Source organism: Pteropus vampyrus, unplaced genomic scaffold (genome assembly GCF_000151845.1).
Source record: "Pteropus vampyrus isolate Shadow unplaced genomic scaffold, Pvam_2.0 Scaffold254, whole genome shotgun sequence".
NCBI lineage: Eukaryota > Metazoa > Chordata > Mammalia > Chiroptera > Pteropodidae > Pteropus > Pteropus vampyrus.
The window spans coordinates 2,266,731-2,292,549 of record NW_011889035.1 but is presented as its reverse complement, the minus strand read 5'-3'; the positions used below and the strand labels follow the sequence as shown (position 1 = coordinate 2,292,549).

General features: G+C 44.7%; 1 long non-coding RNA gene across 14 annotated transcripts in view; it reads right to left on the bottom strand.

Moving 5' to 3' along the window:
• The window catches only part of LOC105301901, a 62,853-nt gene extending 37,581 nt beyond the window's left edge, over positions 1-25,272 (bottom strand). The window contains exons 1-8 of one of the 14 annotated variants that reach the window (XR_002776154.1): positions 25,099-25,272; positions 23,233-23,448; positions 21,993-22,091; positions 19,725-19,964; positions 19,330-19,390; positions 7,701-7,736; positions 3,818-3,820; positions 924-1,023 (exon numbers count right to left, since the gene is read on the bottom strand). This is a non-coding gene — a long non-coding RNA (uncharacterized LOC105301901). Of the gene's footprint in view, positions 1-923; positions 1,024-3,817; positions 3,821-7,700; positions 7,737-19,329; positions 19,391-19,724; positions 19,965-21,992; positions 22,092-23,232; positions 23,449-24,296; positions 24,395-25,079 lie in introns of those variants that run through there. The other 13 variants (XR_002776155.1, XR_002776153.1, XR_002776151.1 and 10 more) reach the window with 13 other exon arrangements.
• Between the last annotated feature and the right edge of the window lie 547 nt (positions 25,273-25,819).

The window sequence follows — 25,819 nt, the reverse complement described above, 5'->3', positions numbered from 1 at the left end:
CTCCAGGGAGATGGGCTTGAAATGATGCCCACCATGCCTCTCTCCTCTTCTTAGCTCTATGCTCAGAGGGTGGTGGTAATAATGGGATAGACAGAAGCAGCTTCTCCAAAGACATCTCTTCATTAAATCCTCTCCCCTCTCACAGTCTGACCACCACTATTCCACCTAGTTTCTCCGATCTGGATGTGGTAAAACCAGTTCTAGGGTTTTCCCACAGTAGTTTCCACATAAGAGGCCGCCTCGCCTTTGGAATACACAGGATACCCCTGCACTGGCAGCTCTGCAGAAACAGGCAGAGAAAAGTCCCATTTTAACATCCTATTTCATGGCTGCGATTACTACTTTAGAGTCTCTAAAACACCCAGGCTTCACAATAAATTCTTCCCTTCCACTAAAAAAAAAAAAAAAAAAAAAAAGAGGGAGAGGCCAGTCAGGTCAAAGGTCCACCTGTGGCACAGGGTGCCATTCAGGAACCGCACTTAACAGGCCCCAAGAGGGGACAGAGAAGCAGTTCCCCAGAAGGAGGAGGTGCCAGTTCCAAAAGGAAGAGGACCAGGCAGCTTAAATAATAAAAATAAGTAGAAATTCTGTACACACAATTGCTAAGCCACTGTTCTTCAAATGCTAAGTCCAATAATCATTCTTTCTACACCACAGCTGACATTATTTGGGCACTAAAATGTGAAGCAACAACAGTAAAGAACAGCCAGTGCGTAGTAAGGTGCTAACTGTGCAGTAAAGATATTTCGTGCAGAGTTAGAAAAGAGAGAGATCAATGTACCCATTTACATCTGAGTAATACCCTAAAATTAGAGCTCTCCACACCACAGATTCTATGCTAAAAAGAAATAAAAACTGTATTTCTTCATCAATTAAAGTTAGACTAGCTTTCCCAGCCTCCTCGCATCCGTTCCGCCCCTTACTGCTGAGTGACAGGAGCCTCTCCTTAGGTCCCTGTAGTCTTAGCCCTCTACTCTGCCAGAGGGGTCATCCAGACTCAAGCGATGACTACAGTACTTTCTTCTGAAGAGGAAAACAGGAATCAGAAACACAAAACCAGTCCACAAAAACAAACCCAGGAGCTCAATTCCGTGCAAGGACTGGAGGGCTGACGAAAGATAGACACATGTCCGTGTATGGCTGGTAGTCACAGTGAGCCTACCCAAGGATGAGGAAGCAGGGGGCAAGGACACGAAGCACGCAGGGCACTTACCCATCACTACCTTGTTAAGATTGCTACAAGTCACTTGGGTCAGGTTTTTTTTCTCAATTCTTCTTTAATTGAATCAAACACTTCTATAGCTTTCACTACCTTCCGGGCTCTGTTCTAAGTGCTTTACAAATATTGTGTTTTAGCTAATAAAAGTTAACTTTCACTAGCTTCACTGGCTGCACATACTTACAGAGACCTCTAAAAAGAATCTAGGAGACAGGATTTTTTTTCTCAAAGGTCTAACCTAAACTTAGATGGCTGAAATCAACCCTCATTTCTCTAGTTCCAGTATTTTGCTTCTCTCCCTGAGTTCATTTCATTCTCTACTTCCAAAGATTAGAGATAAAAGTTAACATTCATTAACAGTGTGCCAAGCACTTTCTATCTATGATCTTACCTGATTCTCATAGCAATCCTATAAGGCCCACTTTTCAGCCATCTTCACAGAAGGGCAAACGGCTGAGCAAGGAGAGGAAACTCCCTGGGCTAACTTTCCACCCGGCAACTGGCAGCGATGAGTAGCAGGGAAAGATTCCAGCCCCAGCAGGGAGACTGCACACTCCCGGTTTGTACCCACACGAAAGTGACTCTCTGGAGAGCAACTCTTGTATGATGTCACTGGAAGAGCCACCCTTGGCAAGAACACTTCTGGGCTGCTCCTTCGACAAATTTTCGTTATTGAGGTCAAATTCACATAACATAAATTAACCATTGTAAAATATTCAATTCAGTTGCATTTAGGACATTCACAATGCTGTGCAACTACTGCCTCTATCTAGTTCCATAACTATTCATCACCCCAAAAGAAAACTCATACCATTACGTGGCAATCCCCATGCTCCTCTCCCCCAACCCCTTATAACCAACCACCCATATGCTTTCTGACTCTAGATACTTACTTACTCTGGCTATTTCGTATAAATGGAATCATACAATATGTGGCCTTTGTGTTTGGATTCTTTCACCTATAGCATAGTGTTTTCAAGGTTTATCCAGGTAGTATTTTGTTTCTTTTCGTGGCCGAATAATATTCCATTGTATGGATATACCACATTTTGTTTATCCATTCATTTACCGGTGGACATTCAGATTGTTTCCATTTGGGTATTGTAAACAGTGCTACTATGAACATCTGCATTTGAGTCTTTATTTTCAATTCGTTCACATATATACCTCAGGTAGAACTGCTAGGTCCTATGGCAATCCTATGTTTAACTTTTTGAGGAACTCTTTAAAATATTTTAGAGATATGAAACTCTACAAAGAAAATCCAAAAGGCAACTGAAAGCAAAATGCAAAACCAAAGTGAACTCAAAGTTTAAAAAATGTTTTTCTAGTCTCAATCAATTTTGAATAAGTTCAAATCTGGGCAGAAGGAACCCAAACACTACAATTTTTAAAAGGCCAAGAACACTAGGAAGAAAAAATTAAGATACGCAATACTACCAAATAATTAATGAGTTGTGTTTCCACAATACTTTTAACAACAAAATCACACCTAAGCCAGGCGCCACTAAAAAGTACATGGTTTGCTGTGCAACTTTTGAACCAAGGAAAACAGTTGAGAGGACCCTAAATGGGACAACTTTCTGTTATCAGAAAGGATTGGATTCTCTACCCTGGCTCTCATTTTTAGTAAAACTATTTCTCTCTTTGGAAAGACATAGCCTCTAGCATCAAAAAAAGCCAGCACTCTTTAACTTTAAAAAGCAATTTTGCCACATCATATGTCATCAGAGAAATGTAAAGTAAAACAAGATACTACTATATACCTATTAAAATGGCCAAAATCTGGAACACTGAAAACATGAAATGCTGGTGAGGATGTGGAACAACAGGAATTCTCATTAAGTGCTGGTGGGAACATAAAACACTTTGGGCATTGGAAGACAGAAGACGATTTGACAGTTTGTTACAAAACTAAACATATTCTTACCAAACAATCCAACAATCCTTCTCCTCAGTATTCATCCAAAAGATATTAAAATTTATGTCTACACAAATACCTGCACATACATGTTTACAGCAGCCTTATTTATAACTGCCAAAACTTGGAAGCAACTAAGATGTCCTTCAGCAGGTGAATGAATAAAGAAACTGTGGTACATCCAGACAATGGGCTATTATTCTGCACTAAAAAGAAATGAGCTGTCAAGCCATGAAAAGACATGGAGGAACTTTAATGCATATTACTAAGTGAAAGAAGCCAATCTGAGAAGGCTATGATTCCAACTTTTTGGTCTTCTGGAAAAGGCAAAAACTATGGAGACAGTAAAAATATAAGTAGTTGCCAGGGGTTGGAGGTGAGAAGAACAAATACGGAGAACACAGAGGATAATTTGGGCAGTGAAAATATTCTTTATGATACTACAATGATGGATACATGTCATCATATGTTTGTCCAAACCCACAGAATGTAAAATACCAAGAGTGAATCCTAATGTAAACTATGGACTCTTGGTAACAATGATGCATCAGTGTAGGTTCATTAATTGTAACAACTGTATCACTCAGGCGGGCGGGAATGTAGATGATAAGGAAGGCTATGCGTATGTGTGTGTGGTGGGGGGGGTGGTGAGCAGAGGGTATATGGGAAATCTCTACCTTCTGCTCAATATGTCTGTGAACCTAAAACTGCTCTGCAAAAGTAGTCTTAATAAAAAATAAATCTTATGTCCTATTCTTTAAAATAATATTTCTAATTAGCTTTAAACCACAAGTACTACCTGAAGAATGACTTGCTAGAAACTTAGTCTGGAACCAAGGGAGAGAGGGGTAAACATGAGAATCAATCCAGGGTGCACACATACCCTCTCTGCATTTGATCTTTCGACAACTTTCAGGAGGCTGACAATCACCAGTGATGTTAACTGGGAGGACAATGACAAGATGGGAATTGCAGAGGGACTGTACTAAAAGAAGTCTCATCGGCACCTTTAAATAAAGTGAAGAAAACAGTTTTCTGAAGCACACAGTAAGCTAACTACAAATGACAAAACTGATTCTTCTCAGATAAGCAAGACACTGACATGACAGGGATGGCTGGCAAATCAGGTAACAGGCAGGCATGTTGGCAGGATTCACTGGGCAGGTGTTCAATTAGGCAGGAAGTGAGCTGAAAACAACTCAATTAATTCACTGTGCATGCCTGTCCCAGAGAACAATATAACCCTGAAACACCAGCAGCAGGCCAGAGATTAACTCACAGCTCACTTTTTCCAAAAGTGGTGGCTAGTAAAGATGTACATGCAAAAATATAAAATTACATGGAGATTAGCTCTGGTAAATCCTTTAAAGTTCAAACTAAAACTGAAGGCCAGGAAGGAAACAAAATGAGAAGGCAGCCTATTACAAATCAAAAAAGTCATTCCCCTCTCTCGAGTGGCTCTCCCTGGTCAGCCTCAGATACAGGGAGCCCTCCATGCTTGGGCTGGGAACATGGTAAGGACAAACACAGACATGATTTAAAAACCGAGAGCAAAGTGATGGACTCTCTCTTATTTGTAACATCCCTTAGGTGCAAAGCTAGGCAAGCTGAGATTTAACTCCAGGCCACCTGAGTCTGAATACACTAAAACAAAATACATAAAAGCATGAGGAGCCATTTGGTAGAGGCTAGGAAAAGAAAGAGACACTGAGAATATAAAATCAAGGGAAGAAAAACAAAGGTTATCAGGATCAACATCTGGCAGAAGACTATAGGTCCTTAGAAGAAAGTGGGATTTCGCCTTCCTGGCAGCCAGCATCACATCCCTGGGGCCTGAGAAGAAACAGACTGCTTGGCACTCAAAGCAGAGCATTCAAGCTAGAGGGAGGCTAAAGCATCTGGGCCACTCTCTTTTTTAGAGAAAACAGTACTGAGGTTCAGAGAGGTTCAGCAACATATCTAGGACCAACTGTTGACAATGGCAAAGCCAGGTCAATAACCCTTGTCTCCTAGAAGGCCTTCCACTAATAATATAAATGATGATAATGATAGCTCTTATATGCTGAAGACCTTATGAACAGATATTACAATGAGGGCTTTACATATATTATCTCATTTAATCTTCAACAATCTATAAGGTAGTAGTACCATTATTGGCCCATTTCACAGATGGGGTGCAGAGAGGTTAAGCTACTTGCCCAAAGTCATACAGTTTGTTAGAAGCACAGGCAGATCTGCAACTACATGGAGGACATTATGCTAAGTTAAATAAGTCAGATACACACAAAAAACAAATACAGTATGGTCTCACTTATATGTGAAATCTAAAAAAGCCAAACTCATAGAATCGAAGAATGGATAGAATGGTGGTTGCCAAGGGCTGGGGGTGGGTGGCTGGGGAGGAAAAGAGAGATGATGGTCAAAAAGTACAAACTTTCAGTTAAACTTTCAGTTAAATTCCAGGGATATAATGTACAACACAATAAGTCAATAATGCTGTACTGTATACTTGGAATTTGCTAAGAGAGCAGATCTTAAGTGTTCTTATCACACACACACAAAGTAGTAACTATGCGAGGTGATGCATATGTTAATTAACTTGACTGTGGTAATCATTTCACAATGTGTACATATATGATATCATCACGTTGTATTCTTTAACTATGTACAACTTTTATTTGATAATTATACCTCAATAAAGCTGGGGAAAAAAATAAGTAAGAGAGAAAAAATGCAGCACAGGCCGGATGGAAACTGAGGTCTAGCTAAAGTGTGTGCTCATAACCATTATACTTGACTGCTTCCAAATAAGGGATTAAGTCACATTTTCAACTTTCAAATATATAAACCAGAAATTTTCTATCATGGGACAATTTTTAGTGTCTACACCTTTACCTCTCAAGGTAAAAAACAATCAGCACTAATGAATATGAAGAATAAAAAAAGTGTGTTAACTGGGGAGGAAGAAGGCTCAAAACTCTCCAGCCTAGACGACAGAACTGAGTAGCTGAGATTTGAAAAATTAGGTGCAAATGCCAGAACCAAGTCCTTTGGGGATTTTGTCCAGTATCTGGTGTCCATGGTCTTGTATCTTCAACATGTCACTTACTTTCATGTGGTTCTGACTGGACAGCAGTGCTGCTAGGCCCCAGTTGGTGATTTCAGAAATCAATATTTACCAGTTCTTGGAGCTGCCATTAAAAACATTACTGTGCTGGACAAAAAATCACCAGCTTAATCATACACAAGCCTACATTCAGTTTCTGGAAAAAGCTGTGCTTTTTTTTAATCATGGCAAAAAAAAAATTAACATGAAATTGAAACTGTTGCTTTTTGATTAAATAAAAAGCACCTGGCTATTCTAAGAAATGCCATTCATATTCTCAGATTCTACAATGAATCCTCTCTCACTGCATATGGGAGATGCTTTGTTTTCTCTGACCTACAAAGCCACAACATTTCCCTGCACGCAGACACCTGCTCCACTGCAACAACCACTTCCTTTCACTGTATGACCAAACCACAGGTTCAAGCGTCTAGTTCAGTTCAAGATCTACAACCACCACAGAACTGAAGCTCTAGACGGTGACTTCCGCAGTAGATTGGCATGAGTCATTTAATCCCTCCTAATACTAATCATAAAAACAAGAGTAGCAGAAGACACTTTCTGACGGTTTATCAGATGCCAAGCACTGTGCTAGAGGCACTTAATTCCAGTTACCTCTTCCAACCTCATAGTATCCCTGAGGTAGGTTCCCTTATGACCCAGCTAAAAAATGGAATGAAGCTTAGTAAGGTTAAGGAGGTTACCTAAAGCCACACATCTGGATGCTACCCACACAGAATTCAAACCTAGGTACCTCAGACTTCAGAGCCTGACCTATTAACTATCACACACTGGGGGTCTTTCTCTTTCTGCGTTCCTCACGCACAAAGCATGGGAAAGACCACCAACCACTCTCATTTCCTCATGAGGGCATTGAAGGATGTCTTGACTTCTTCCAGTCTGAAGTTCTCCCAGACAGACCCATGGACCAACTACGTACTAAACACTGCGTTAAAGATAGAGGGAACATAAAAAGGAAAACAGATCTCTGCGCGCCAAAGGATTTTACAGTCTAAACTGTATTGATCTAAACCATAATCCCTATCTCTCTAGGACATTTCTGACCATGACCCACAGTCAAAAATGTATTTCCATCATGATCCCCAGGACACACACACATATACTAAGCCTTACTATGTATGATATACTAATATATTTTATTATGTCTTTTTTTTTTTTTTTAATGTGTCAGCCTACTAAATTGATCCTGTGACTATGAACTGCGGATGATAACTTGAAGAGCCCTGCTCTAGAATGCTCCATTTTAGCTCTTATTTAAAAAAAGAAAAAAAGGAAGTTTATCCTTATAGCTAATTTAAGTTTCTTAGGCTATCGGGTTAGTTAAATTTGGATAGCTAGATATATCCTCAGGGCAGAGGCAGCAGTTTATCAGATTAGGTAGGGGCCTGGGACCTGGAATCGGCAGACCTGTGTTCAAATGCTGACTGACTCACCTGCATGTTAGCTGGGTAACTTCTCTAGATCTTGACCTGTAAAATAGGAGAAAATACCACTCACCCCTTGGGCTTGTTACAAAGCGCCTACCTGGTACCTGGTTCTGTTTTCCTTAACCAAGGCATTAGGGGCACTGGATGGGAAAGGGCAGACAACCCTAGTTTGTGGGATAGGCCTGCAGAAGAGAGGACTTTCAGCCTCCTGGCCCCATACAGCTCCCAACACCCCCTGGTGGTTGAGAGCCAATTCTGCACAAAAAAAATATACATGTGGCTGCAGCTGCCATTAAAATCGCCCCACAGCCTTCTTTCCACCATGTTCAATTATTCCCAACTCCTTCAAATTTTTTATGTAGACATCAGTTGTGTTTCACATAAAAGTACGACATGTAGATGCCTAAGCTATAACAGGACACTGGCCACATCCCTGCCTCTGCAGAGCTTGCCATCCAGCTAGGCAGATGGACAGGTAAACAGGTTCCTTTAACTGCCAGATGGTATAACTGAACTCTGGGAGCCCAGGGAGAGAGCAGCTCAAGTTGGAAAGTCTAGTTCATAATCCTATCTGTAATTCTTGTAGTAGAAAAAAACACAACCTGTGAATTTCTAATTTACAATGCATTAAGATTTAGAGACCACCATCATCATCACCATGCTAAGCCTCAAGCCTTGATGAAAAAGCATCCTTGTCTGCACCCACATCAGTATTAGGAATCTTACAACTCCAGGTCTAGCCAGGTCTAGCTAGGTCTGATGAGACTAAGTTCATGAGGTCAGAAGTAAAGCTAATTACTCAAGATCACACTGCAAATGTACACAAAATTGGAATTCCCAAAGATCAAAACTCACTGGTCACTTTCCTAATTCCTCTGGAACTTGCCCTATACTTGTCTAGACTCAAACTTACAAGAGAGGGAGAGTGGGCTAGAAGGCCTCCCATTAAGTGGTCAAAAACTTAAGACTGAATCTACTAGATGCTTAAGTAGGCCTTCCGAGAGATGAGGCCAGAAGGCCTCAAATTTGACTTTAAAAGTCATTTCAAGATAATTATAGTAATTGTACAAGTATGTACTAAAAGTATTGATGTATGTGTTTAAAGAAATCAAAAACCTCTTTTTCTAAAATCCTGTTTGAGTATTTCTTCATATTTTTGAATACTGGGCCTGGGCACTTGAGAGTAGCCATGTGGTTAACACAGACTTCCTAGAGCTCTGGATCAAAGCAAAGGAGATGACTATCTCCTACTCCACCCCAATACCAAAAAAGAGTGGGAAAATCTTGGAAAGAGTCTAGCTAAAATAAGGGTCCCTTAGGGTTCTTTATGCTTCTTCCTATTCCTCTTGCTTTGGGGAAGGTGTTTGCTGGAAAGGTCAGTTACTAAGGCCCTTAGGGATAGGGGGTTTCTCAGGCCTTTGCTTCTATAGCTGAGATCGATGATCTCCCCAAGTCATAGTGTTTGAAAATAAAGACAGATAGTAAACCATTCATTGAGTCCGAGGTGATTTTATGTACATCATCTCTCATTCACATCTTACCACAGCTCTGCGAAATAGTATTATCCCCAATTTACAGGATGCAGACTCAGGGAGGTTAAGTAAAAAGCCAGGAAATAAATGGCTGAGAGGGAAACTAGGATGGGTCCAGGCACTCCTGACCGTGAACCCACTGCATACCAGCCAGCAGAGACGACGTTTAAGAGAGCATTCTTTCACTTTCAGAACACTACTGATTTTAAATAAACACCTCCTCCAACATTTTTTACAAAACTTTCAGAAGCTATGGGGTATGCTATCCAAAAGTCTCCAGTTTGTGACATCCTTTAAGAATCCTCATCTGGAAAATGGGGGTTATGATGGCTCGCGGGGAGTACTAGGTGGGACGATGTCTGTGCAAAGCATCTAAAAACTGACACACCAGCAAATATAAAAGACTGTGGGCAGCAGCATCACTGCCAGCACTCTGTAAGGAGCTAAGGGGGAAGAAACTGCAAAGACAAAGCCAACATCCACCCAAAAGCTTATGTTTACTCCTCAAAAACATAGGGCAAGCACAGAGCACTGAAGATGGAGGACTATTTAGGCCAACAGCCAGCACATACAGAGGTGGTAGTTAAAATAACTCCGTCACTATTATCTTGTGGATCTTATCACCTCACTGCACTTACCTGAGGTCTTAGGCAAGAACACCTACAGAAAAACAGCGAAACAGGAGAAAAATCCAACAAAGGGTGAAAATTGAATTCTGTGGTCCAGTTACCTCAGAATGAGAGCCTGAAAGACAGCTCTAGTTCCACACCGAAGCCCCTTTGAGTTGAGGGCCTGCACCCCCAACACCCCAGCTGGCCTCCTCTGAGAGGAAGGTCACACGTGACCTCAGAACAGACCCAGGAGCTGCTACCACACTCCTCATTCCCAATCAGGGACGTCTTCCATTCCAGAGCTCCTAAGACCACTGTGATGTGGTGCAAAGGGCAGAGTCTCGTCAGAAGGACCTGGGTTCAGATCTCTGGCCCTGTTGCTTACACTCTCGGTCTGTGGGCAAATTACTGCACCGCTTTGACTTTGTTTCTTCACCCGCAAAATGGAGACAATAATATCTATTTCCAAGATTGTGAGGACTAAATAAGAAAATGTACATAAAACACTCAACACACAGAAAATCAGCAACTGGCAGCTATCGCTAACATAAGCAGAAGACAACTACGGCCGGGTAAAAATGACATTTGCTTTCTTAAAAGAAAAAGGTTTCATGAAGTTAGTGAGAATCAACAATTTTCAGAAAATTCAAGAAAGCGGGGTAGAAAAACTACACTCCCCTGCTTCCTGATTTCTGAAACCTCTCCACCACTGGCTCTCCTACGGGAATTGAGCAGTGTCTCCTTACCTCCACACTCTTCACACTTTATAAATACACCACACGACCAATCAGGGAGTGCCTGCTGCCTAACTCCTGGGCAAACAAGTCCAACAGGATTTGATCTGGAAATTAAATGTCCATGCAGCCCAGCCACACTCAGTTCAAAACAGATATCTGTGACCTACTTAGTCTTCGAGTACCATTACCAAAGCCAAAAACAAACGGACAGGGAGACAGGGCCGCTGACTTCAGCAGGGCCCTGCACAGAACCCCTGGCCTTCTTTGTCAGATGAAACGTGCACTGAAACAGTGATGACTCAAAAATTATCTTGGGGTAGCTACGCAGAAACCTTAGCTTTAAAACAGCTGGTCAGTTTTTTAAAAGCAAAGGGTCACAGAAGTTACGCTAAGAATTCATTACCTCTGACTAGCCTCAATGATGCATTTTCATTCATTTAGACTAAAGGCTATACATCTCATGACAGTCACTTTTCAAGCTACCTATCCCTCACCCTCACAATTGTTTCCTGAGTATATGGATCTTCCCCCATGTAACAGTGGGTTCTCTGAGCGCTGAGAACCTGTCTTCTCTATCTTGATATTCCACACAGTGTCTTGCACAGCACACAATGCCTGGTGTATTAAGAAGCAAGCATTGTCAAGCACCATGAGATGGTAAGCTCCTGCCCTCGCCAGCTGAGTCCTTCAGATCTCAGCTCATTCGCATGATTGGCTGCTCAAGATTAGAGAATAGAAAGAGACAGACTGATTATTTGCTGTAAAGACAAGGAACAGAGACAAGACCAGAGATACTTTAAACTATCACATAACTACAAAATGATCCCCTACGTTACAAGTCATTTCACCAGGGAGATGCAAGTCTTAGGGAGGATGAATCAAAAGACCTTGGCAGAGACACATTCCAGTAAACCCCAGAGCTTTCCAACATACAGTACTAGGTAGACAAAGGAACACTACGCTTTACCAACTAAGGGATAGTGGAGGAAGCAAGCTGATGGTAAAAATGGAAGCAAGCAAAGCAAACCTGCTACTCCACACCCAAGTCCATCCTCAAATCTGAGATCAGCCTCGGATGCTCCTTCCCATACTATTGGATACTCAAAACTCCAACACAGAAATTTACTTGACAGCCCTTGAGTTTACTTAGCACTATCCTCCTACATCATGACATGTAATCATCTATAGTTGTGGAAAGCAAGTAGAACAAGCATTTTTACCACCCATTTTACAGGTGAAGAAACAGAGTCAAAGAGGTATAGCACAGGCAAAGTGAGTAATCATGGACTCCAACTACCACAAGCCAGAGAGCCCAGGTCTCTGAGTCTCTGTCCTGGGTTCGGATCCTATCTCTGGAACTACTTACTCTCTGTACCTTAGGAAAACAACTTTGTTTTAAGTCTCAGATTCCCCATTTATAAAATAAGGAATTTAAAAAAGCAAGGGCGGGGGGATCTCATAGTGAATATACTTAATGCACAGAACTATATAAAATGGTTAAAGAAGGTAAATTTTATGTTACGTATATTTTACCACAATAAAAAATTAAGTTAACATTTATATTAAAAAAAAGATCTCACATAGTCATAGTGAGGATTAATAGGATGTTATAATGACAAGTTCTTAAAATACCTAGCATATCAAATCCTAATAGCTATTTATGATTTATAGTAATTTTAAGTTTTTATTATAAAGATGATACATGATCAAGATAGAAAATGCTGAAAAATAAAAAGATAAAAAATTTCCTGTGATACCAAAATCCAGAGATAACCACTGAAAATAAATTCTTTACAGTATTTTTCCCATGCATAAACAGATAGTTCTTAAGTTTGCAAGGTAATGTATATACAATTTTGGAGTAATGATCCATTCTTTTCTGCCTTACCAGGAATTGCAAAAACAATTCTCACAACAAATCCAGATATAAAGGGACTTTGTTCAAGGCAAGGATAAAAAGTGGCATGAAACTTGAGACAGGAACAAGGAGTATGGATTGAACAACTGGAAACACCTGTCTCCAGAACCAGGATGGCAACTTACACCAAATCCCCTACCACCTGTTCCTCTCTTCTCCATCAAAATTTACCCACAAAGTAGGCACTCTGGGAAGGCGGGGTGCTCTGGCCAAGGAGGACAAAGGCCACAGAGGAGCTCTGTGGAAGCTCTGCAAGTGTCAGGCTCCACAGGACAAAGAGCTCATGTTTCCACTGCCCTCCAGGAGTTCCTACTGTGACCAGGGGAGGGGTGCAGGAAGGGACAGGAATCAGCTCATCCAACCTCCAGGTTAAAGCTGAGATAACCGAGGCCCAGGGAGGCAAATGACTTCCCCAAGGCCATGAGACTAATCCCAATAAAGGACAAGAAGACCGAGCTCTGAGGGCTCTGAGCTAACTCACTGCATGCCACCTGCTCTGGAGCCCAGCAAAAAACTGTCAGGGCCCGCATCCAGTCGATCCCGCCCATCAACAAGTATTTATTTACTTAGCACTTGGGGCATGTTAGCACAGAGACAAAGGCCACCCTGGCACAGGAATGGAGGCTGTTTAATGGGAACACTTGGCACCCTGTCTGGCTCCTACTCTTGGGTAAGGTCTCTCTGCCTCTAACAAGACCAGACTCCACAGACATCTGGGGATGCTCCCTGAGTCAAAACTTCCTGTATCATCTGGCAGAGAAGGCTGCACAGTTTTAAAGGCAGCTCCTCTCAGGAAGTGTTTTTGATGTGCTGGGGGAAGCACCCCCAGAAATAACTCTGGAGAAGGAATTACAGTCTCACAAAACACAATTTAATGTTCATTTTCTAGCTAGGAATAGTCTTCACAACTTTCAGTCTATATGGGTGTGTTGTGTTTGGGAAGGGTGGGGGAGTAAGTGAGTGGAGCCCAAAAGCAACTCCTGAAAAGCGCTAGGGAATTCTATTTCCATCTCTGCTTACATATCATTATCTTCTAAAGCGGTGCTCCCCAGAGGGGTGACAGTGCCAGTGGCCTCCCAGATAAACTCCTTCAATGGGCTGCTCCTGGCATTACGCTAGTAGGTGGAGGCTGGGAAAAGGACCTGAAAAGCAGGCCCACCCATGGCCCACTTCTCTGGAGCACTAATCACAAACGTGCCAGGCCCTTTCCTTTTGAGGCCCCAAAAGGAAATTAAATGTCAGCCAGATAAGGTTTCCCTTCAGCTCTGATGCCAAGGAATCTGAAGTTATGATTCCCACAGCAACCATGCAAACCAAACCGGCACAGGCCTCAGACCTTCAGGCCAGGCATGCTGAAGGCAAGCCATGCCTGGAGTTCCTTCTTCTTTTCAATGACTGATACTCAGATTGCAGGCCTAAGTGTTTTTACGGCAAAAGAAAACTGCATAAAACTTGCAGGCCAGTTACAAAATAAAATGGTGAGTAGAGAGGGCTCTGGGCCTGTGCAGTGACCATACAACAGCTTACACGGTCTCTGCACAGGTATTTCTGGGCATCCTTCCTCGCCCTGTATTTTCAAGGCCAAATGCAGCCCACTGCCCAAGGGAGCTGACTTGACGCTTTTCACGGCATAGTGACTTTATCCACAGAAGGACCCAGGAGCTGAGCACACTGAGCTGGTACAATGACGTCAGCACTTTCTAAATCTGGCGGGGTGATAAAAGTCCTTAACCATACGTGTAGTGTTCACCAGGCAGACCCCGGGCTAAAGGAGACACACAACTCCAAGAAGGGCTGCCACACAGGCTGAGAGTCCTGGCAGTTTCAGCCTCCCCAGGCTTGTATCTACTTTCTCTTCTTCATGCCTGTGGTTTCAGTGTGGAGAGGTGAAGGGGTAACAAGGCATCTAGAAGGAGAGAGAACAGACAGGAGAGGGAGGTGGATTGAGGGTTAACAGGGCACTAACATTTAAAAAAGAAACTGCAGAGAAATAGTTGCTGCAAAATACCTAGATGCACACGCACAGCGCTGCAATGGTCAACTGAACTTGGAAAAAATCCTAAACGAGCTGGTCCATGCCAATCCTGCTTTCATTCATGCTCACAGCCACGACAGCGGCTCTCATCTCACTAGAGCGAACTGGCAACTTCACAGACTGGCAAGGACCTACTTGATCCTTGATCCCCACATACTCTCAGACTTCATGTCCTCCTGACATATCCCTCCCTCCCTCTCTCTCACTACACGCACACACAAACTTCAACCATGCTGTCATCATCTCAGCAGGTACACATGCCAACCTCAAGGCCTCTGCATTTGCTGTTTTCTCTGCCTAGAATGTTCTCCCTCCACACATCAGCTCCCTTCCCACTCCCTCTTCCAGATGGAAGCTGAAACACTAGTTCTCAGCAAGGCCTGCCCTGATCACCTACCAACACCTCCGCCCCCCACCTCACCTCTGCCCCTGGCACTCTTCCTGCTTTTCAGCAAACATCACCATATCACATACTGTGCTGAGTTGAACAGGGTCCCTTGAAAGTCCACATCCACCTGGAACCTAAGAATGTGACCTCATTTGGAAAAAGGGTCTTTGCAGATGTAATTAGTTAAGATGAGGACACACTGGAGTTGAGTGGGCCCCTAACACAAGGACTGGTGTCCTTATAAGAAAACTAGAGACACACAGGGAAGAAGGCCGAGGGATGAGAGAGGCAGAGCGCAGAGCCAGGCCGTCATAAGCTAAGAACACCAAGGTTTGCCTGCAGCCACCAGAAGGTATGAAAGCAGCATGGAACTGATTCTCCCTCAGAACCTGCAGAACCGTGAGAGAATAAATTTCTGTTGTTTAAACCATGTGGTTTGTGCTCTTTTGTTATAGCAACTCTAGGAAACTAATACACATACCATGAATTGTAATCACTTACTGTTGCCCCTCACTAGAAAACAAACACCAGAAGAAACAAGATTTTAACTTCTTTTGTTCAGTACAAAATGCCCAACCATACGATTGCGTCTGGCACCAAGTAGGCACTCAAAAAATATATACTGAATGAATCTTGAGTGAAGACAAGCTGAGGAAGGAGGTGGGGGTGCTATATCTACCCTCCAGAGGGCAAACTGAGAGACTGATATCCTAACTTTGCTCAGAGACAGAAGAGCTAGGTCCAGAACTGAACTGGGGACTTTGTTCATTTGATAAATAAGACTGAGCTCCTTCAGGTGCTGAGTGCCATGCTAGCCCAGAGGATGGCCGCTGCTCAGTGATCACCGACCATACATCATGGGGTGGAGGGATAGGAAAGCCTCCAGCCTCAGCTCTCCCTCAACGAGGGCCATGACCATGAACAAGGGAGCTCATCCCTGGGCCTCAGGGTCCTCATCTGCAAAGTGAAGGCTGAATTAGAAGCCAAGTCTACCTGCTCTCTAAGGGGCAGGTAAGGCTTGTTAAAATGTGCTGCTTTTGAGAAGCCTTCTCAGACTTCTGGAGCCAAGGTGAAGTCTCCGTTCTGCTGACCTACATTTAAGGCATTTGGTACTTTCCACACAGTACTTTGAAATCTCTCACACCACAGGCCACTATAATCTCGTTTGCATAGCTAATTTTCACACACATTATCTGGACTCATGTCACAGGCCTCTGTAAGCCATGCAGTCTGCCCAGGTCCCGCCTGCATCCTCGTTGGGTGGCTCTGCTCCACTCAGGCCTTGAGAGGACAAGCTCACACACCAAGCTCAGCTCCCAAGAGTAGGGTTTCCTTGTCTCCATCTGGACTTCAGTGGCCTGGCCTGCTTTAGAGGTCTTGGGTATAGCCTTCCCCACACTCAACCTGCAGGGCCCAGATATCTGGTTTGGGTCAACCAACAGCAAGCAAATTAGGGGCTTCAAACAAACTTGTTGTCATACATGAACAAACATTCAGGTGATCAGGCACATGAAACCAGCACAGACATCACCCCAGGGCCAGCACTGTTAGATGCATAACCCATTAGAAGGTACAAGCGTGTACTTTGGAGCCAGGAGGGCCTGAGTCTGAATCCCAACCCTGCCTGATGCACATTGGGCTGCACTTGATTTTACCTCTTTGCACTTCAATGGCCTTATCTCACAAGGGCCCCGGGATGCAGACCTTTGCAAAGGGCCTACACCCTGTAGTTCTCTTTTCCCCACAACTGGAAATAGGCAGCACATGGCAGGGCAGTGTGGAGAAAAGGGAAAGAACCTCAACCCCCAAAGTGAGGACCCCATCTCCACTCTGTGACGGTTGGCCATGTGGCCAGGGAGGCACTTTACCTTACAGGGCCTTGCTCAGCCTCCACAAAAACAAAAGGGAGAGGTTGTTCTAGGCAGCCTCGACACTTACCACGTCTAAAAAGAGGGAACAGGCTCTGCATTTGGGGCCTTGGCATTTCACAGCAGGAAAACTAGTGTGAAAAGAGAACATCAAACCCACTTTCCCCACAAAAGGCTCCCTGCCAAACCTCCTGCCTTCACCCCTTCTTTACTCTCATAGCCCCAACTGAGCCGAATCTGCCTCTAGTCAGCTCTTCATCTCCTGGTCTCCTCTCATTAATATTACTAGACTATGTGCATTTTTGTATTTAGCAAATGTAATGTGCATTCGTGCACTTAACATTTATTACGGGGAACACAAATAATAGTAGTAGTTACTTACAATTAGAATCCTTACTACGTAATATGCTGAGCCCTTTACAAACATTACTCTGAATCCTTACAACAGCCCTGTGAGGTAGGTACTAATATTATTCCTGGTTAACAGATGAGAAAACTAAGGCTAAGGGAAATAAAATAATTGCTTAAGTTTCAATCCATAAGGGGCTGAGTGGGAGCTGGAACCCCACTTGGCCTGACCCTAGAGTTCTTTAGCACCCCAGGCTGCCTCTCCATTACTCTTCACTCTGCCCTCCCACCTACCCTGAACATCCAATAAGCCAGAGCTTTCCAAAACCCACTGGGCAGCTCAGCCTACAGGGACAGCCTGGGTGAGCGTATTCATGAGGGCCTGCACATGCCTCCCCTACCAGGTCAGGCCCCTGGAACATCTTCTCAGAAACCATGGCTTCTCCCCAAAGCACCCAGGCTAAGGGAAAAACCATCACAATATTCCCACATCAAGCCAGGAGAAAGGGGGAACAGATCTCCACACCACTGGAAAGGCCATTGCACACAGAATCTGGCTTCACCACATTCATGGAGTCTATTCCAGAAGCAAGAACATCTGATTTTCTGGCAGGCAATCTTTAAATGTCCTCCCGATTCAGCTTCTCAGTCTTGAATCCCTGCCCTGGCAGTACAAAAGGGACTGGTCTCAATATGCTGCTTATACATGCTTGCTTCCTTGTGGGAAGAGGCTGGAAGAAATACTCTGGCAGGGCACACCAAAACTAAAGTGCTCTACTACAGTACCTAGGCTCTGGGAGAAGCAGAAAGAATGTGAAACCAGGAATGTTTGCTACTAGTTGCCACTTTGCCACCCTAGCAACAGGACACTCACACCTTGGTCCCAGAGGGCTCAGCTCCCTCATCCCTCATGATTACTATGGACCCACCCACTACGATCCAGAGGCCAAATGAAGAATCTCAGGCTCACCAGTAATTGATGAAATGCCTACTAAACACTATCTATTTCTTTCTCCTAGAAGAATGTCAACCCACAGGGAAATGGGCAGCCTCATACAGTCCTGGTAGTTTAAACCAGTATAGCCCTTGAAAGCACAACATGGGTACTGCTGTAACAGCTTCAATGTATAGAACTTTGACACACTAATTCCACTCCTGAGAAACACATGCATATGTACGTAACAATATGTATGAATGAAGATATAACAGCAAAGCCAATGAGTTGGTTCATATATCTATCAATGGGGGCTGACTCATAAATTATGATCTATCTATACTATAAAATATTTTGCAAATTAAAGAGCTACATGCATTAAAAGATCTATAAGAAATTTGAAAAGAAAAAGAAAAAACAGTGAAATAATATATATGATGCCACCAGACTAATGCTTACGAACAAAACAAAACTGTATGTATTTGTGTCTGTCTATTCAGGATGATGAACAATTTCAGGATATGCATCAAACTGTTAAAACTGGTTACCTCTGAGGACCCAGCAGGGAAGCAGTGTGTGGAGCAGCGGTGCTGGGACTTTACATGTTCTGCTATGTACTACAATGTACGATTTGAATGGGAGGGTGGGGTGCAAGAACATAACATATTCATGTATTACCTATATCATTTAAGAAAAAAGCAATTAAACTGATTTAAAAACACCACAACCACCACGAACATAAGGTTCCTGTGCTGGTATAAAACTGACACACCCGTTTTGAACAAGTTTTGATGTCACACTCCCAGGTCTTCCCAAGAGTGATAAAGTTCAAGTCCAATTTCTAAGCCACTGATGACAGAAGGGATTGGGATCAAGAGAGAAGGGAAACATGGAATGTGAGGAAAGCTTCTGGAAAAGCTCTATGGAAGTTGCAAATCTGACCCACCCTGAACCTGCCCAGCTCTAAAACTTATTATTCCGGGACTTTCCTCCCTCTCATCCCCATGGGATGAGAAAAAAGGCAAATACCAGGATTAAGAGAGAATTCTTTTTCCCACAGCAGAGGGAAAGCCACCTACTGTTACCAGCAGAGCTGCTCCCAGGCAATGCCAACAAAAAGGCCTGGCCAAACTCCACCTTCCCAACAAAGGCGCGTGTGCCAGACCCCTCACATTTGCGGGAGAGCCAAGACCGGCAGGCCCGAAGCCCACTCATTTGAGTCCCGCCACTTCGGCAAACAGCCCAGGCATCTTTTCACACTCACTACTGAAATCCAAACTGAACCAGTATACAAATCAGATGGTTCTGCCAACAAAACAGCAACACTGTGGAAAAAGGAGAGATAAATCAATGGTATCCTGGCTAAATATACAGACTCTAACATGTGATAAATCTTTTTTGCTTCCCAGTAATAATTAAAATACACACCCCAAATATACACAGAAAGCTAAACATAAGGCAAAAAGAAAAAAAAATGGAGCTTTGCTTAGGACATAATGTTCAAGAAGCAGGCATGACAACTAACATCACCAAGCGAAAATGCTCTCCTCCCATTAAAACAGGTACCCTATTAGTGCCAGACAAACTCACTGGGCACTTTAACAAAATGCAGTTAGGGGGCTACCAAGAGGTGCCCTTAGGACAAGAATAAGAAGTCACCTCTTGAAGGGGTACCATCCAGCAGAAAGTGGTAGAGCTGAGTCTTCTGCAGTGACTCACTGCGGAGATGGCTTGTGACTTCGAATGCCGGGAAATAGGCAGTCCAATAAAGGTAACTCTTGTAATGAAGGTAACCTTCCTCGCAATGAGGACACAGCCCAAATAAAGCCGGAACCTGATCAAATGGCCTGAGCCAACCAAGAATAATATATCATCTGAAGGGCACAAGTCTTATGCAATCTGGAAAACAAAAGCCCAAGCAAGTTGATTACGGAGTCTGGCACTGCTTAGGAGAGAGGACATGAGACCGGCATATTACTGACATGGCAACAAACAGTACGTGACTAGGACACGCAGACACTAGCCACCGGGACTAGTCATCTTCCTTTGCTCTGAATCCAGTTCACCCAAGTATGGCCTGACTCTCCAGCAGGGTTGTAACCTTCAAGGGAGCGGGGGGTCCCTCCTCCTCGAAGAGCGAGCCACCACTGTGAACTCACTCACTACCCTTCCCCTTTCCGAGCCAGCCCCTGCATGCCTGGTAACCACAAGTTACTCCACACACACACTTGAGGCAGGTCAACTCTTTGGGAACAGCCAGAACTAAGGCCCACCTCCCCTGGTGGGTCCACTGGGTCCACCATGGAACAGAAGGCTGTAGACTGTACCCAAGGGAAGCTTCCTTCTCTGAGGGCTTTGTCCCTTCAACACCTTCCACTTTGAATGCTCAAACCAGCATTTCCCTAACTGGGGTCTGAGGAACCTGAACTCCATCCTCCGAGATGCTCCTGGAAAGGTAGAAATGATAAGGCAAGCGGGTGAGCAATGTGAGGGGAAGGCACTTTCAGGTTTTACTCAAGTACCTTCTTTAGCCGTCAGAAAATACCAAAGGAGACAATTTTGGTCTCTGCAGAGACTGCTTTCAGTCTACATAGCTGGCATCTACAATATGGGGGAAGGAGCGGGGGCGGGGGGGGGGCACAAGCACTATCCATTCTGACACATCACCTTTTCTCCGTTGCCACTCCTCTATCTTAATGTGTTAAGTTCAAGCCCTTGTCATTTGTCATGTCAGTTACTCTAATGAACTCGTTTCTCTACTCTTAATTTCATACTCCCCACTGCCCATGGAGCTAGCTAGCTACCTTTCTAAAATACAGACCTGACCTTCTCTCCCTCAATGGAAATCCCCAGCCTGGAAAACAGAGTCCAACCCTGCCAGGGCTTGCAAGGCTTCTGCCTGCACAGGTGTAGTGTCGCACAGATCTCGAATGACACTCAGACTAACCACTTGCTGGCTATGTGGGTGCATGTGTTTCTGTGCCCATTTCCTTCTCTGTGAACTAGGAATAACACAATCAACCTCCAGAGCTGCTGTGAAGATTAAATCCAAGTTGCAGAGAGCCTAGCTCTCCAAGAGCAATCTCCACTCCACCTATTCCCAACCTGGCTTGAGTCTGTGCTCGTCACCACCTCGCTGCACTACTGCTACATAAGGAATGAAAAAGACTTGACTCAAGACAAAAGGCGGCACAGTCAAGATCTAAAAGGGTCATAAACATAAAACTTAGGCTTCCAAAATGTGAAAGACACCAAAATTAACTCATTATCAAAATAATGCAAGAGGAGGGACAGAAGGGGAGGAAATGCTTTTACAATTTATAACTCTACGATTTTTTGGACTTCATTTGTTCTAAGGATTTAGGAAGATTACATTTCAAAAGCTCACAAAGGACACACTTCTACTTTTTAAAACTATTTCTTAATTAATATCTTCAGAGAACTAAGTACTTTTATAGACTGACTGAATTTTAATAAAATTCTCAGAGAAATTCTGGCATCAGTCACAACAAACACCCTCTTGGAATTTAAATTCCTTTCAGCAGACAACTTACTATGGAAACTCACTTATGACGCCACCACCACCAGTCAAAATCTGCCTGGAGCATGAAAACTTCAAAGCCCCACAAGAGAGCCTTATAGGACTAGAGAGAAATTGGCCCCATATTTAGCCAAATCCTATATCTAACAGATTTCTCCCACACCAAACTTTACAGCTTTCACTGTCAGATTCAACTCTTCCATTTCCTTCCCAGCCCATATCTGCCCTGCCTTCTCACCTTACACTATAATTTTCCAATGCCTCTTTCCAGCTTACAAGCTCCCCGCACCCAATTCAGTATCTTTTCCCTGTCCATAAAATGGATTTTTTTAAGAGAGAGCAGGGCACAAAATGGGCAAAGGGAAACCAGCTACACCCATCTTCACCTCCTATCAGAGACTTGTCTTTTCTGGCTTCAGGTTTTGTTCAATTCCCTCCTTTTAGATGATGGCAAGGCCTGGAATATTCGCTCCGTATGTTGGGGGCTGGAGTGGGAAGGCAAAAGCGGGAAGAATTATTCATAAGCACAAAAGTGTACTTTAAAAGCCTTTTTCCCTTGCGGGCTATTCCTACGGGAAGACTTAATCGATGCCATTATCCCAAGTGCCTGTGGTCTAAGTAAGAGAAAGGGGTAGACGTCAACTTCCACTGAGCACCCACTGCAATTCACAGGTCTCTCATTTAATATAATACAGATGATATCTTGGTTTTACATATGCAGAAACCAAGCTCAGGGGGTTAGATGACGGGCTCAGGATGTACAGGCAGGCCCACCAGACACCAGGACCCATGAACTTATAAGCTTCCAGTGTCCCCAACTGCTTATATTAAAACATAATCCTGGGTTGAAGGGCACTTTACAGTTTACATGTTGCTTTCCATATACATTACCTCATTTAGCATCACAACCATGTAGAATAGCTAAGAATTCCTTTTTCACTATTATAAAAGGCTGTTTCGTTTCAGAGATCATCAGTAACTAATGCAAACCAGCTGTGCCCTTTCTGAACTGTTATCTCACCTCACAGTGCCTAATAAATGGTAGGGGCTCAAATGGTAACTATTATCAGCATCGTGACTTTTATTAATAGTCCTAAAGTAAAATTTAAACACATACATACACACATATACTATATATAGTATACACCACAAATAAATATACATATATATATAACATATTTTAAAGATTCGATCTAATTAATCAAGGCTTTACTTGTTGGAGAGGATATAATTTTACCACCCCAAACTCAAAGATAACCACTAACTACAGCTTCCAAGAAACTGACAAAAAAGGATTAGTGAAAATGATATAGTCGAACCCATTATGGATTTTGAAAGGTACTAATCGAAGAAAACAGAAGGACCAGAGCATTCGGTTGTGATAAAATACAAAAAAAAAAAGTCCTCCTCTCCTTCCAGCATCATGGCTTGATCATAAATTTGCTATTTGACCTGGCCATGTCATTTCAACCCTTAGTATCCAAATCGAGATGGCCATCCGGTGACCTGGAAGTGAGAGACTGCCCAGGAGGTCTGGGGAAAAGGGGTGCGGTGGACATGTTATTACCCTGAGCTATTTTCAACATGCTGCATCTATTGCACTGTTTGCCTATTAATTACACTCACTTGAAAAGAAACCTGGGAAGTTCAGAAATGTCACATATCAGCTAACCACTTCTCAAGCCAGAATGGAAAAGACGACAGAAGTGTGGTGGTACAAGGATCCCAGCATCAGGCAGACAGAAAGAAATCTATAATCCTATGGCAACGAGAGATCCTGGGGATGTTCTTCAAGTAAGGCTGCACCAAGAACAAACAGTCCAACCGAGCATCCACTCTAGGCTTGAAGGTTAAAACAAAAGAAAAAATTAAGATCCACATGTGAGATATGTAATTATTTTAAGCACAGTTTAAAACTTTATCGTAAAGATAGCTGGACAGCCATGTATACTAATTGCCTGCATGAGGACAATATTCATACTGTAACTCTAGTACCAATTATTAGTTTTTTTGTTTCATCTTGTTTTTTACAATCATTCTTGCTTCTTATCTTTTTTAAGTTCATCCTATTTTCTTCATAATAAGCTAAGGTTGATTTTGTGGCTGATCTAGTCTCACAAGGAAAAAGACCTCTGTCTCCCTCAGAAACCTACTCTTGCCTCCATCAGATTGTCTAGCTCTGTTTATACCCCATTTCAGATAAGGAAACTGAGGTCCAGAGAGGGCAAAGGATTTACCTAAGGTCATACTCCTTGCTAATATATCTAGAACCAGGGCTTAAGAGGCCCACAGCGTGGGTTTCCAGCTCTATCACTTGACATGGCATACTTGTGTCTTGATAGAGTTTATTTGCGGGAGGGAGGGACAAGGATGAGTCATCACCATTGTCAAGGAGCACCACACAGGTTGTTCTAATAAAGCATCCAGCATTTCCAGAACCACTTGTTTCTGAAATAACCAACCCCAGCCAGAGAATAAAAGGCCATGTTTTATACTCCCTTCAGGATACCCAAGATCCTGAAAGTAGATGTGCTGCTGGGCTTTAGGGACCGGCCAGCCCAACCCAGGTAGTCGGACCTTGATGGTACTGGAGAGGGAATGGAGTGGGTGGGTGTGGGAGGTGGTCGGAGTTGTGTTTTCATTCCGCTGCTGGCGACCGTTATGATTTCATGCAGCCCATTCCTACTCACCTGGGAACCCGTAATATCTCATCCACTCAAGGGTCCCTCCTCAACTTCCCCAGGACAAAAGCACTGCAGCCTGGGAGGTGAGTGTGGCAGATGCGGAGAGGTACTTGACCCAAGCGACAGAGGAAGCAACGCTTAGCTCCCTCCCCCACCCATTATAGGAACTCCCCACCGGGTGCGTCCCAGACTCTGAGCCTGACCCCTCTCTCAGGGTCTGCCCCTAATGAGGCGAGGAGGCGGCAAAAGCCATTCCCCAGCGCTCCACCCTGCAGTCGGCTAGCCTCTGGTCTCCCGGCCCCCAGGCTTGTCCCCAGTGGGGCCTCCCTCCTTCCCTCTTCACCCAGAGCCCTCAGCTCCTGCCCGAGACCCTGAGCGGATCCCTTTTTCCCCGCCCGCAAAAGACCTGCGTCTCTCGCCTTCCCAAATCAGGCCCTCCCAGCCCCCGGCCCGGGACCCCCTCGCACGGCGTCCCTCCGACCCCCAAGTCTGCTCGGCACCCACACTTCCCGCCCGGCCCACGCAGGCTCCCGGTCCGCCCCAACTTTTCCCAGCCGCGGCCCGGGCCCCGCAGCGGCGGGGATTAGCGTCCGGAGCCGCGACGGGCGCGCGGGCTCGCGTTCCCTCTGCCCCTGCCCGCGCAGCCCGCACGAGTTGCGCTCGGGACCCGCGCAGCGCTCGGGCCTCGGCGGTCAGCCCAGCGCGGAGGCGGAGCCGGCGTGGCGGGAACTGCGCTGTCCCAGCGCCCGCACTCCCGCCGACCCCGGCGCTGCGCCGCTCCCTGCCCACCTGCCCGCGGGCGCCTCACCTCCTCCCGCGCCGCCGCCGCCGCCGCCGCCACTGCCGGGAATACGTGGCAGTGGCCGCCGCCGCTCGCGCTCCTCGCCTCGCCTCTCCTCTCGGCGCCCGCGCGGGCGGCTCCGGCGCGCCGGACCGCAGCTCCAGGCGCCCTCTGCCGCCGGGAAGCCGAATCCTCTCGCCCTAACCCTAACTCGCCCGCCGCCCCCGCCCGCCACCCGGGCTCCCGCCAGCCCCGCCCCTGGCCCGGCCCCAACTCTCGCTAAGCAGCAAGGGGCGCAGGGCCCGCGCGCTGCCTCCGGGGAGCCTGCCCAGACCACCTCGCCGCTCGGCGCGCTTCCTCCGGCTTCCGCGCAGCTGGGGCAGAAGTCATCCTTCGGGTTGATACGTTTCCTGTCTCTCTAAATGTCTTGCCCTCGGAAGAGTAAACCTGGTGGGGGTGGTGGTTAGGGGAGCAAACACGTCGCTCGTGTTCACTATTCTCTCTCCTAGGACTAGGGTAGCGCCCTGCCTAGAATACTGAAGTGCGCAATAAATACTTATTGAGAGAGCGAAAGAATGAATGAATGAGTAGAGATTTTTGCCTCTCTCCACCCAAATAGGCTTTTAAGCTTCAAGATATCGTGACCCGGATTTGTTTTTTGTAAATTACACACAGAGACGCGCGCGCAGCTTTGCATGAGTAAATGAGATTCACAATTTCCCACTTCAGACCAACACCAAAGCCGCAA